The 12,752-nt window shown below is 37.9% G+C and overlaps 2 long non-coding RNA genes across 2 annotated transcripts in view; both read right to left on the bottom strand.

Annotated features, from left to right (window-relative positions):
* The window catches only part of LOC136358377 (uncharacterized), a 108,703-nt gene that overhangs the window by 76,065 nt on the left and 19,886 nt on the right, over positions 1–12,752 (bottom strand). The gene's annotated exons all lie outside the window — the stretch shown is intronic.
* On the bottom strand, positions 300–2,432 carry LOC136358376 (uncharacterized). Its single transcript, XR_010743070.1, has 2 exons — positions 2,347–2,432; positions 300–824 (listed from the first exon to the last, which is right to left on the bottom strand). It is a non-coding gene; the product is annotated as an uncharacterized lncRNA (long non-coding RNA).

The following is a 12,752-nucleotide window of genomic DNA, read 5'->3' as shown; positions in this document are numbered from 1 at the left end:
AAAAAATCTGTGATCTTTGCCTGACTGCTGGAACAGTATGACAGAGGAAACATACTGTATTCAAGCTCCACAGCGTGCCAACTTTCTTTCTTTCTTCTAGAAATGGACAGAATTGAAAGGAAAATGACTGCTGGCATATTGTGAAAGTACTTCCAAGCTTCAGTGATAGATGCAAACACAGACAAAACCCTTCATAGGCAATGAAAAGTTTTGCAAAGAAAGCTGAAAAACATCCTATGAAAGAAACAGAACTATCATGTTTAGTTCTTCCAACAAAAAGAAACAGACGGTCTTCAGGCTTATGTTCCAGAGTCAGATTTATTGTAGTTGCTAAGCCAAATATAGATATTAAAGGATGTTATTCTCAGTGTAAAAACTGCATATCATATTTGAAGCAATGTAAAAAAAAAAAAATAAATAAAATCTTCTTTTGCAGACCATTTGCAATGATGGCACTGTCTCCCAGAAATCCAGTTACCTTGAATCTCCTCACATGACCAGGGTGCATGACCACACAAACCACCAGTTTTATGACAAGGTATACCCTGCATGAGCTGCCCTGTGATAGCAGCTTGGACGTAGCACAGTAAATGTAGGACATTTGTAAATCTAGGACAGCATCATTAACTGATCCCTACTGGCCATCCAATTCAACCCTTAAGTTAGAGGTTCCTCTGGCATAAGGAAACAGTTGTCTTCTGTTCAAGGGAAGAATGAGAAGAATACCCACAGACACCAGAGGGCTGATATTCTTCCTCGTGATGTTGACTGAGCAGCAGCAATTTTTACTGGAGTCATCATCAGGTGTCCCACATGTCCCACACCTGTGATAATGAGAACAGAGCTCTTGCAGTTTTTCCTTTGCCAATCCTTTTTTTCCTAAATCCGTCCTACATGCCAGGTTCTTTGTAGAGTAAGGCATCTCTCAGTTCTGGAGAAATATGAAATTTCATTCCTTTGGGATAGTAATTTAATAGGCAATGGAAAAAATATTCTCCCACTGCTGCGTGGAACTGCATTAGCATAATACATGATTTTGCACTTAGCCTAAAAAAATGTGTTTCTTTTCTTGATTAGGAGTAAATCACATTACACCCCCACAGCAGGGGTTTGGAACTAGATGATCTATATGGTCCCTTCCAACCCAAATCATTCTATGATTCTAGGATAGATATAGTATCATCATTAATACCACATCACTTGGAATATTTCAGCTCTGAGTTCTAAGTAAGACCTAATAAAGATTTCTTGCAGGGTGAAAAGAAATTTCACAATCTATTTTAATGATGAAAGTCCTCAAATGAAGACTCTTTTATCCAAAAGAATCTAAGGGAATGAACTATCAATTCTGATTTTCAGTGAGATCTGCACATTAACACCCAGTAGATGCCTTTGAAAATATTAGTCTGAAGAGCTCAGCCAAGAGTGAAATTTTGCTCAGTAAATCCAGAGAACACCACTAACATCAGTTGCATTTGCACTGAGTGGGAAGGATGAAGGGTAATTACAGTCCCAGCTGCCAATTCACCTCAGTTGTAAGTAATCATGATTTGCGCTGGAATTAGAAGATGGAGAGATAAAACCACTCTGAAAACCAAGCCACTTTTTTTAAATGCTAAAACATGGACATAAGCACTTCATCTGTGTTTGAAAATCTTCACCTCAATGACTAGGAAAGGTCATTAAATCTACACAGGGTTGTGAATGACACTAATATTATTGTGATCCCCAACAAGCTGACCAAAATATCATAAAGTATTTTGGTCCCTACTCTTACATCTTTTATAATTAGATAATGCTAACAATGACCTTCATATAATTACCTTTTTTTTTACATGAAGGTATACGTATTTGTAGCATAAGTACTGTTGTTTATGACATAATTATTACACTATGATATCTCTGTTCTCTACTAAACTATTGTTTACAACAACAAAAACAACAACACTTCTTATTTTATACATATCTGATAAACTAGTGTATTATTAAAACAGCCCTCTGATAGAAAGTGTTATTTACGGCATAAAACCAGATTAGACCAGTAATCTACCACCACCTGTAGCTCTTAGAGAACCTCTGCAGGGATAAAAGAAGGCACATGTCTCTGCAAGTGCACCTTCATTCCTGCCTCCCAGTCCTCTCTAATGTCCAGTGTTTTCCACAGCGGTGCCCTCCCAAAGCCCTGTTGTTTGGCACTCCAAGCAGGTTCTCAAGCCAGCTCTACAACAGCCACTGCATACAATTGCTGTTCTAATTTGGAGGAAACTCCATCCTGGACTATTCATTATAGTAAATAAGGAGACAAGAGACTTAAGGCAAAAAATAGAGTTCTATCATGTCACTTACCATTCTTAGCATCAAAAGTCATTTTCATACTATACCACTAAACATGACCATCAAAACAGAAATGGCAAGTGGAGTCAAAGAAATTTCCTAGGGAGAAAAATCAGTCTTAATGCTTTGCAAAGCTTTTGGCTCAGTGGCTTATTGATAACATGCAACATCTCTTTCACACCATTCTGCACATTTATCAGAATATTTTCAATAGAAAATATTCTATTGCTTTCAGTGACCTGAGGCCAGCTTTGAGGCAGGCATGTTGGACTTACTAAGCAAGCAGTATCTTACTGATAATCACTCAGAAAGCTTCAGTCCAGAGCAACTTATCGTTCTCATAATTGTCATATCTGATCACCTTTAAAAGCAGATTATTTGGAAGCACTAGGTAAAGATTAATAAATTAATGCCTTAAGTAAACACACCTGCATTTTCTCCACAGCAAACACTGCTGATCACTGATCTGTATCTAATCTTTTCCTTTCAGTGGAGCATAAATTCAGCAATGATTTGGATCTCAATCCAGATTTGAAAGTTAGATATTTAATAGGCCAAACTAAGTCCATGATATGCAGACATTTGGAATTCAAGAAAGAATATGACTGAGAACAATGTTATCTCTTTTTTAACCTTAGCCCCCCTCTTTGTAATTTTTTCAGCTTGACAGTTTCAACCTGCCTCAAAACCAGTCACCATAGAAAGCAACATTTTACCTATTACTGGCAGTCTGCTTTGTATTCTAGGGAAGGGAAGGGAAGGGAAGGGAAGGGAAGGGAAGGGAAGGGAAGGGAAGGGAAGGGAAGGGAAGGGAAGGGAAGGGAAGGGAAGGGAAGGGAAGGGAAGGGAAGGGAAGGGAAGGGAAGGGAAGGGAAGGGAAGGGAAGGGAAGGGAAGGGAAGGGAAGGGAAGGGAAGGGAAGGGAAGGGAAGGGAAGGGAAGGGAAGGGAAGGGAAGGGAAGGGAAGGGAAGGGAAGGGAAGGGAAGGGAAGGGAAGGGAAGGGAAGGGAAGGGAAGGGAAGGGAAGGGAAGGGAAGGGAAGGGAAGGGAAGGGAAGGGTTGTTTTCCCCAGAGTCCTCTAATTAAATGATCTTCCTACAGTAGCTGAGGTAATTGATTTTAACCTATGATTCTGTATTGTCATTTCATCTTTGCTGACTATTTTCTAAGCCTGTTTCCTATTCATTTCCCAGAAAAAATACTCCACCATTTAGAGTGATGCAGTTCTTCTTTGAAGGAGAGGTAAAGTACCTTGGTGCTTCTCCAGAGTGATTTTTAAACATCTGAAATGCAAATTTTAAGAGCACTATCCCTTGTTCTCGGTGGAAACTATCCTACAGTGGAAACTATCTGGTGAATAATTACAAACAGCAGCTAAAAAACTCCACTTTGGGACTCTCTGGGAAACATCCCATTACATCCACCTCTCAGGCTTCTCTGCACACAGGCATTCATCTAATATTCCAACTTAGCCGTAGTCATAGATTTGAAGCAGGAACTAATTCAGATAAATTTAGTAGCAAGGTTAGGAAAAAGGAGAAAATATACAAAAGGTCTAATTGGATTGTAATGATGGCTGATCATAGGTTTAAAATAGACAAATGTAGACCTGTTTTCCTGCAGAAATTTTGTATAATGCTGTCACACACTTCCTAGCCACAGAGATTACCAGTATATACTCTCACTTAAGTACTCCAACATTGCTATTAACACACAGAAAATGTTACAAAAAAAAAAAAAAAGCATCTCTTTTATTAGCCAGTCTGTAAAACTCTCCTCAACCAGCTCAAGGGAGAGTGACCATAAGCTGAAGGGGAGTAAGTTTAAACTAGATATTGTGCAAAATTTATTTACTGTGAAGCTGATGAGGCATTGGAACAGGTTGCCTAGAAAGGTTGTGAACTCCACATCCATGGAAGTTTTCAAGACGAGGATGGATGGAACTCTGAGAACCTGGTCTAGTGAAAAATTCCCTACCAATGGCAGGAGCTTGGAACTAGATGATGTTTAAGGATGCTTCCAACCCAAACCGTTCTATGATTCTATATGCAATATCAAGCATGCTGTGACAGGAAACATCCTTCAGAGAGATTTACACGGTTCCACACACAATCATAGTGAAATCAACACGTGATATAGGGACACATGTGGACCTTACTATTCCCCTTTCAGGTACGTATTAGAGGCTTGGTCTCTATGCAATCAGCACATCAACATAAATTTGTCTATGCTTCCAGTGCACATTTTCCTGGCTTTCTCTATACAGAGAAAATACGCATCTAGTTTAGGTCTAAAGTCTTCAGATTATTATTTTCAGACTAGATGTTGTTGTCTGGATTGTGTGAAAATGGGGAAGACAATCCATGTTGTTTCTATATTATAACTCAGTATGGATGAGTCAGATGATGACTGTTTTCTGATAACTACATGTCTTTTGTCTTTCCAGATTTATATAGCACCATGGTGATTAAAGGATCATAGTGATTTGCCAAGGACCATTTTACTATCAGAATTTAAAGACAAGGCCCAGCAACTGAATCTCAAAAGCAATCTTGAGCACACAGAAAAAATCAGTGAATAATAGATTAATAGATATAGAAATCTAGGTTAAGAAGATGGAAATTGCATTCAATCATTCCAGAAAAAAAAAATATTGTCATGCTTATTTGGAAAAAAACATCTAATAAAATCCACTAAAATCCTCAAAGAAATTTAAGGTCATACTCTTCAGTTTGCACCTGCCTCTATTATGAATATCCCAGGATATGGTAAAAAAAAAAAAACCACCAATAAAAATTTCCATTTTGCAGCTGGGGTAAATTTTAAGTGCCCTCTTGCAGAACAGGAAAATTTGGAACATTACTGCAGTTGCATAAGCCTTTAGTAGCCTGCATGGGTGAAATCAAGCGGCTTAACATGGACATACCTAGCTAATAAGTGTTCAGAGTGGTTTTCCTTCTACTAGTGTAGTGTGCAGGTGTGTCACATCCTGTTCTTATGTGACTAGCTGGGCACAAATGCCTCCCATAAAATTCATCCATGGCTGTAGAGACTGTAAATCTGATTGCCCCAAAATGGCTGTTGTACTTATAAAGTTCAAACAAACAATGCCAGGGGAGTGCTCCATGAAATCTTTTCCCCCACATCAGGACAGTCTTTCATGAAGTACAAAGAACAGGTGTGCATGTGAGCTAAGTTGTCTCTATTGTTTTATAACAAGCTCTCTCATTTTTTTGTACTTCAGCCTTGTGTCCATTAAATGCAATTCAGTGGGATCATCAGAGCTTGAAAGGGCAGATCAAACAGCACTGAGAATCCCAGCTGTGCAGGCCCCAGTTCAGAGTGAACATTAACCTAGGCATTCAGCTCTAATTATTCTACTTAATACAGGAAGATGGTCTATATCTGTGTTGTATGTTGGCTCTATTATTTTTTTTTTTTACTTCTGAAAAAAAGTCATACAGATAGGTAGAGAAAGACAGAGAGAGATTTATGTATTTATGTGTGACAAACAAAGGCAATTTTCATATATTTAAACACAAATACATGTGGCAAGGAGAATTATACATCTATCTCCTGGCTGAATTTGGATATGCACAGGACTGGACTAGTATCTCAGAAGCCCCTTCAGAGAAGCAGGCTATTTCTGTTATTATTATTATTGTTGTTGCCATTGTTATCGGTAAACACAATAATTCTACAAGCTCATATTCACATCTCTGTAGTGAAACCTGATGGCCGATGCTGAGGATTGTGGTGAAAGCATATTTTTTAGGCAGAAGATGCTGATTAGTGATTGTACTTTAAGGGTAAAAGGTTGGATTTTTATCTTTCCTTTTTAGTCCACTGTTAGCTAAAGATCCCAGCAGGGCTTCTACTAGAACCTGAAGACAAGGGATGTGCACAGAGTAACTTGTCAGAGAGGCTGCACCTCATGTGATAAAATGATATGCATATCTCTTCATATTGCAGTGTATTTTTTTAACTATGAGAGATGTACAGTGGTACAAACCTCAAAAGCTACTGCAGAACCAAAACCTGCAATTATCCCTCAGGTGAAGGAAGACAACAGTACAGGGATTCATGTCCATGATGATTTTTCTTTTTTCAATTGTTAAATTATGGACTTTCTCTCTTCCTTTTCTTTGGTCTGTACCAGATTGTGCTACATGAAACCTTTTGCTTCTTTTGATTTTTCCTAAATACTGAAGTTTATTTTGGATCAGTGAGGTGAAAAACTTCTGAAAGGCTCATGAGACTCCCTAAGCCCGAGAGTCCAGCATTTGCACCTGTCAGGATCATGATTTCCTTCAACAGATTGCTAACTTGGAAACTTAGCAGACACATTTCTGCATTTATTTCCTTTCCTGCCTTAACATGAAAAGAAGCAGTATTGTGTAGGTAGCATGGAATCAAAGGTTTCACTTGTCAGATTAAGTGGATTGTGATTTTTTTCAGAAGTGAAAGAAAGCTGCAGCAAACTCTGTCTGCATTGCACAATCCCCCAGGTACACAGAGACAGTTGTTAGCTTGTGTTAGAGAATGTTAGAAGGATTAAAAGAGTACATAAAAAAGGAAGGGGGGTAGGAAAAGGAGTTACTCTGATTAAGGAAAGCAGTGGTTGCCTGTGTGTTTGCTTAAATCTTCACAGTCACATTAAAAGCCTAATTACTTTTTAGTTAAGGATTCAGGTCCTAGTGAGGACAAGAATTATGAAGAGACAAAACTAATTAATGCAAAATATTCAAAGTCGTGGAGCACAAAGAACTCTACAATATCCATTTCCCTTTGACACATTTATATTAGTGAAAGGTACATCCAATTATATTATACAAATTTCTTCCACTGAAGTATTGCAACACTATTTCTTTTCTGCATTCTTTCTTAGCTTCAGAAATAGGTCTAGTATTTAATTTTTATCAAATACATATATTTACATAACAGAAAGTGAACAGATCCTGGGATCTGGACATTTACAGATACCATGAATCACAGCTACAGAAAGATACAATTTTCAGTCTGGAGGCCAGCAATTTCAGAACCTCCTAAGCTTATTAGCAGTCTCAGTTCCACAGATAAGCCCTGCTTTGAAAAGCAAGAAAATAAGAGCCTAAGCTTCACCAAAGAGGGAGAATCAGGCTCCTAAGTCACTTCCAGAAATCAGGTATGACTTTATTTGTATTTTTCAGAAATGCGTGCCTGTAGTCATGAAACCTATTGAAAAGTAATACTGCTTATTACTGGAAAGTAATATGAGCCTTCAAAAACCTACCTGCTTTAGAATACAGAGCTATGGCCTCAAAGCATCTTAACCTCACCTACAGGCTGGCTACATCTGGGTTTTACTTAACTTAGTGCTGCTGTGTGAAAGAGCCATTTGCTTTCCATTCTATCAGAAATGCTCAAAAGCTGCTCCAGTTACTGCTTGGCCATAACACACTGTAAACCAAAATCACAACCAATAGTCAACATGAATGAGTGTGAATGAAACACTACACTGCCTCCCCCATTGCCTTCTCCCTTTGGACAACCACCCCTTTGATGTCATCTCAGTAACACTAAGGAAGAGAATTGTAGGTGCCCCACAGAAGCTCATCATCTCAGAATTACATTTATGCTGAGCCAGATCCTCCAGCTTTCGTGTGAGTTTATGCTGACAGTGCAGAGAAAAGCAGCTGCACAATAATGGAGACTCCTGCCCTACATTTCTATTTCTATCTAGCCCACAGGAACCATAAGAGGATGACCACATCAATCATAAAGAATCCAAATGTATTTTGATGCATACCATGTAGTTGGATGAATGTTGCATTAAAAAAGGTTGTGCCTATTTGTTAAAATAGAAACCATGGATGCAATTACTTTCTACTTCCTGAATATTCAGTAGTTATGTTGTACTGTTAATATGTTCAAAGGATGCACATGTTCATTGAAACATTTACAATCACATTTGTGCTAATAATGACGGAGGTAACAATCTCACTGTCCTCTTGACATCCCTTCATCAAAATTCATTTCACCAAATCAGGGGACAGAGACAATGGTATGTGTATTTCTTAATCTCTCTAATACAACATATAAAGCCTGAGGTAAAATGATCATGAAAGCTAAAGAGATTACACAGAATGTTTAACAAAGGAAAGCAATAGGGGAATTAACAAATATCCAATAAAATATAAAGGAAATTCATAGATGAAGCACAAAAAAATATTCCCTAGAGTTAGTTGACACTTCACCATTCCCAATTCATCATAGTCATATCACAAAGACCTTGAAAACTTATCTTCTCTTTTTATATGTACAAGGGGTATCTAAAGCAGCAATATACAATGGGGGATAGTCTCAGTCTTAAGTAGCCTTTTTGTCAAAAATGAGCAAGTGAGGTGAGTAATAGAATGAAGTCAATGTAGATGCATTCTGTAGATGCTCACACTAATCATGTTTCAGAGGCATGTCCCCAGCCCTGTGGAGATGCCTGTTACAGGATGGCTCTCCCTAGCTTTGCTTGGCATGGAAAATGGAAGCAAGCCTGGATACAGGCCAAGAAGCAGAAAAGGTTCACACTTGCCAGAGTATGCTATAGGTAATTGGCAACCGGGCAAGGAGAGAAAGCCCCTCCAACCTCTTTTCCCCTGGTAAACAGAAGCCTAGGTAAGACACAGAGAAGTGATTTGTCCTGGTAGTCCTGCTACAAATTTAGGAAACCCCAGGTTTCCAAGCTCCCAACACACTGTGCTTTATTAAAGCATATTTTTCCCAAGTGCTCTTTTGAATTAATGCCACACTGAAAACCTAGCTCACAGCATGTCATCTATTAAAAGGCCATATATCCATTCTATTCATCTTTCCACCCCTAAAAATATACTTTTTTTAAAATATATATTCCTCTGTGTCTTTGAATACCTAATCTATAAGAACTGTGAAGAGAAGCTCAGATTGGAGGCTCCAGATCTCAGCAATAGACTGCTGTCAAGTGTGAGCCATGCATTCATCGGTGCTGGCCTCTGTTTCATCACTGATTCATGCAGAGGTGTACAAAGCTACACTCACTCCTGACAAAGCTGTTCAATTATCACTGGGATCAGCAAGACGTTTGGAAGGATTAGGCATGGGCAAGTCTTCTGAGAAAGGTGTTTTTTGCTAAAGAAAGAAAATTAACATGGCAAACTGGCATCTAAGTACAATATGAACCACGTAGCATTTTATTTCCTAAGTTGCACATTTCATACTGCCTTCATAGCTTTTAAAGGTCAAACACGTAAACTTAAGAAGGTGTGTGAGTGTATACTAGTTGCAAAGCTCTTTTTTTGTCAGCTCTATGAAGCAATAACCCATGAAATATAGTTGATATCTCATGGGCACATTTCTCCATGCCTGCAAACATTTAAAATTGCACTTGTGGTACATAAAAGATTTATAATGATCTCACCCACAAATATAAATTTTATCCCACATAGGACAAAAAGACCTAGAAGCAGAAGCAGTGAACAGCTGAACATGAGCACAGTGTCATAAATTCATAACACTTACAGCTTTTTAACAACCAGTCATAAATGTGACTGATCTCAATTTAATTTATGAGACTTTGAGATACAACCAGGAATACCTCCTCAAAACTGAGTTTTAAAACAGTGTGAGTACAATTATGGCCTTATTAGGATATTAGTTGAGGCAAACAGGATTGGGGTGGCCATCTGGAAGGTTCCTGAGCCATGCTGCATGTACAGGGTCAGACAACTGGAGCTGAGTGGGCTCCACCAAACTGCAGTGGAGATCCTACTTCCACTCCAAGTCAACAGCACGTCCCTACCCAGAACAAACTACCACAAAGGGACACATAAACACAACTTATTATCACCAAACCCAGGGCTCCTGCTATGGGCATAGCTGGGCAATAGATGGCCAAGTCATCCATCATGGTAGTGTTGGGACTATTTCTCGTGAAGGTGACAAGCAGATTCATCTCATCTCTTTTGCTCCATAGCATCCCCTAGGTATGCACAAAAATCACGCATATTTAGGCAGTTTTGTTTGGACTGGAATTTTTTCTGGCTGTTTTTTGGAAGAAAAAGCTATTTGGGAAAGGACTGGAAGATAGGAAACAGCACCAACCAAGACAACAGTAGATGAAAGAAGTGAAACATTCTTGCTCAAGCTTGCTTCCTCAGGCACCACTAGAATAGCCCATATAAATCAGATGCCACAAGTTAAAAACCTTCACTTTCAAAAATTTGATGTTACCTTTCTCCCACAACAGTATTGTTTCAATACAGAATCTATGGTAAAATATAAAAAAACTGAATTTCATCTACATGAATCTCATAAAATTTCCAAGACAAGCCCTGATATCTAGCAAGTCAACAGAACTGTTTATTTTCTTGGACAGAGAGACTGAATTTTATTTTAGGTCTGGCAAGAGGAAAAATTTTAAATACCCTGGGGAGCCAAAGTTTGCTTCAGAGCTCTCTCTTTCTGCACCTGTCAGAAATTTGATTTATTTATTTTTTCTCTTCTGTACATATTGGCAGCTTGGAAAAACCTAACAAACAAACAACTTGTATATTTTTCCTGTAACTTCATCAGGATAAAAACAGAAGGGAGAAAACATGTTTTACTACCTAAGTCTTTTGCTTCCAGCTTTATCTTATGTTGCACTTGTTCTTACACATGGAAGATAACAAACAGTCCCTTGTGTTGCCTATGTGTATGAAATTGAAGGCAAAATATTATGCCACAGTGTGAAGTTGTAATATTGTGCCTATTAAAACATCAAAATTAACCCAATATAGAAAAAGACATGATGAGGTCAATCTGCAGATGTATTCCTAAAGGTATGAACTAAGGACGACATTTCAGTCCCAGTTATTTTTAAATGTGTGTAGATAACTAAAGCATAGTTCTTCGTGTTTTGAAGGATAATATATTTGCTAACAGGTGATGACTACATCATCTGAAAAGGTAAAAGGTTTTTATTTTATTGGTATTTTTTTAAAAATGTAAAGCATTTAGATTTTCTTATCAAGAAACTAATTGACCAGTTATGGAGACAAAACTTCTAAGGATTGACAGGTTAGTGATATTTATTAGTTACGAGTAAGTATCTTAGACAAACTAAATGGGGGTCATTAAAGAGACATATGGTGGTCAATGTGAAATGCAACAGTCATCTGAATTTCTTGTATAAAATCATACACAAATAACTGTCATCAATCCTGGATCAAAAAATAATGCTGAATTCTCACAATGCTTATAGCAATTCTTAAAGCAGTTTGGAAAACAACAGAGATAATGCTTACATGCTCTGTGATAAAGAATAAGGAATACTGGTATACCACCAAAAATGTAGAGGTGTCAGCACTGGGGTCTGAGGAGATGATCTATGCTTTAGGAAAGGTATAGAAAAAGAAAAGGCAATGCCAATTGCCAGGACAGCCCTGAATTACTTGCAGAGCTCTTTGCATTAAAATAAAGTGGATAAATGAAGAGGTCTTCACAGAAATCACAGCAGTACCCAAAGAATCCTGATACATCCTGAACTGGGGTGCAAAGTTGCAACAGACAAAAGTTCTAGTCGTGGCCTAAGAAACCACTGATGGTTGGTATCTCATGGACACATTCTTCCATGCCTCCAAACATTTAAAATTGTACTTATTTATCTGATATAATATACATAAAAGATACATATCTGTCTTTAAATATCCATTTCAGTTTCTATTTCTGAGACCATCATGGTTACTAAAGTATTGTTTCAGGTTTAAAGAACAAGAACACTTTCATCTCAGAGAAAAACTAGAGAATCAATATGCATTCAAGAGTTTCACTAAGAAGCAAAGATTTAAAAGTACAAAGAAATAGAATTTTTTTGCTTATATAGGAAATAACATTATCACCCAAAATATCTCACCTTTCAAAGAAGGTAAAGTAGGCTCAAAGTGCTGAAGACGTACCACTGAAAACCTCACCTATGATTGTTAGGGGGATCTTTCACACAAACGCAATTTGGGCTAAGTGATATTCCATTTATCTGACCAAGAATTAATCTGGAAGCTCTTTTAATTTTATGGAAGTATTCTGTGATTGCTCTTTTGCCTCCATCTTAAGATGGAGAGGCTAAGCCAAGAAATATTGCTTGTGTAGTCAGCCCATGTCAGTGAACTGTGTGTGGATTCTATTCCAATGGTAGAGGCGCAATCCTTTCATTTTCAGCTTCATCACAAAAAATATCAGAAAATTATGCTAAAAGCTAGCAGAACTATCAGACTTTTCTTCATCTGTGTTTAGTCTTCCATTCATGACAGCTTGGATATTAAATTTACCATTGTCTCTTTTAAAATAGAGTGACCCCTAGAAGAGAGAAAGGACAGGTATTTATATCCTAATAGATGCAGGGACACAACTCACATTTGCACTGCTGCTTCA

Source organism: Sylvia atricapilla, chromosome 3, assembly GCF_009819655.1.
Source record: "Sylvia atricapilla isolate bSylAtr1 chromosome 3, bSylAtr1.pri, whole genome shotgun sequence".
Lineage (NCBI taxonomy): Eukaryota > Metazoa > Chordata > Aves > Passeriformes > Sylviidae > Sylvia > Sylvia atricapilla.
The sequence above is the reverse complement of the archived record's forward strand: the minus strand, read 5'-3'. Positions and strand labels throughout refer to the sequence as shown.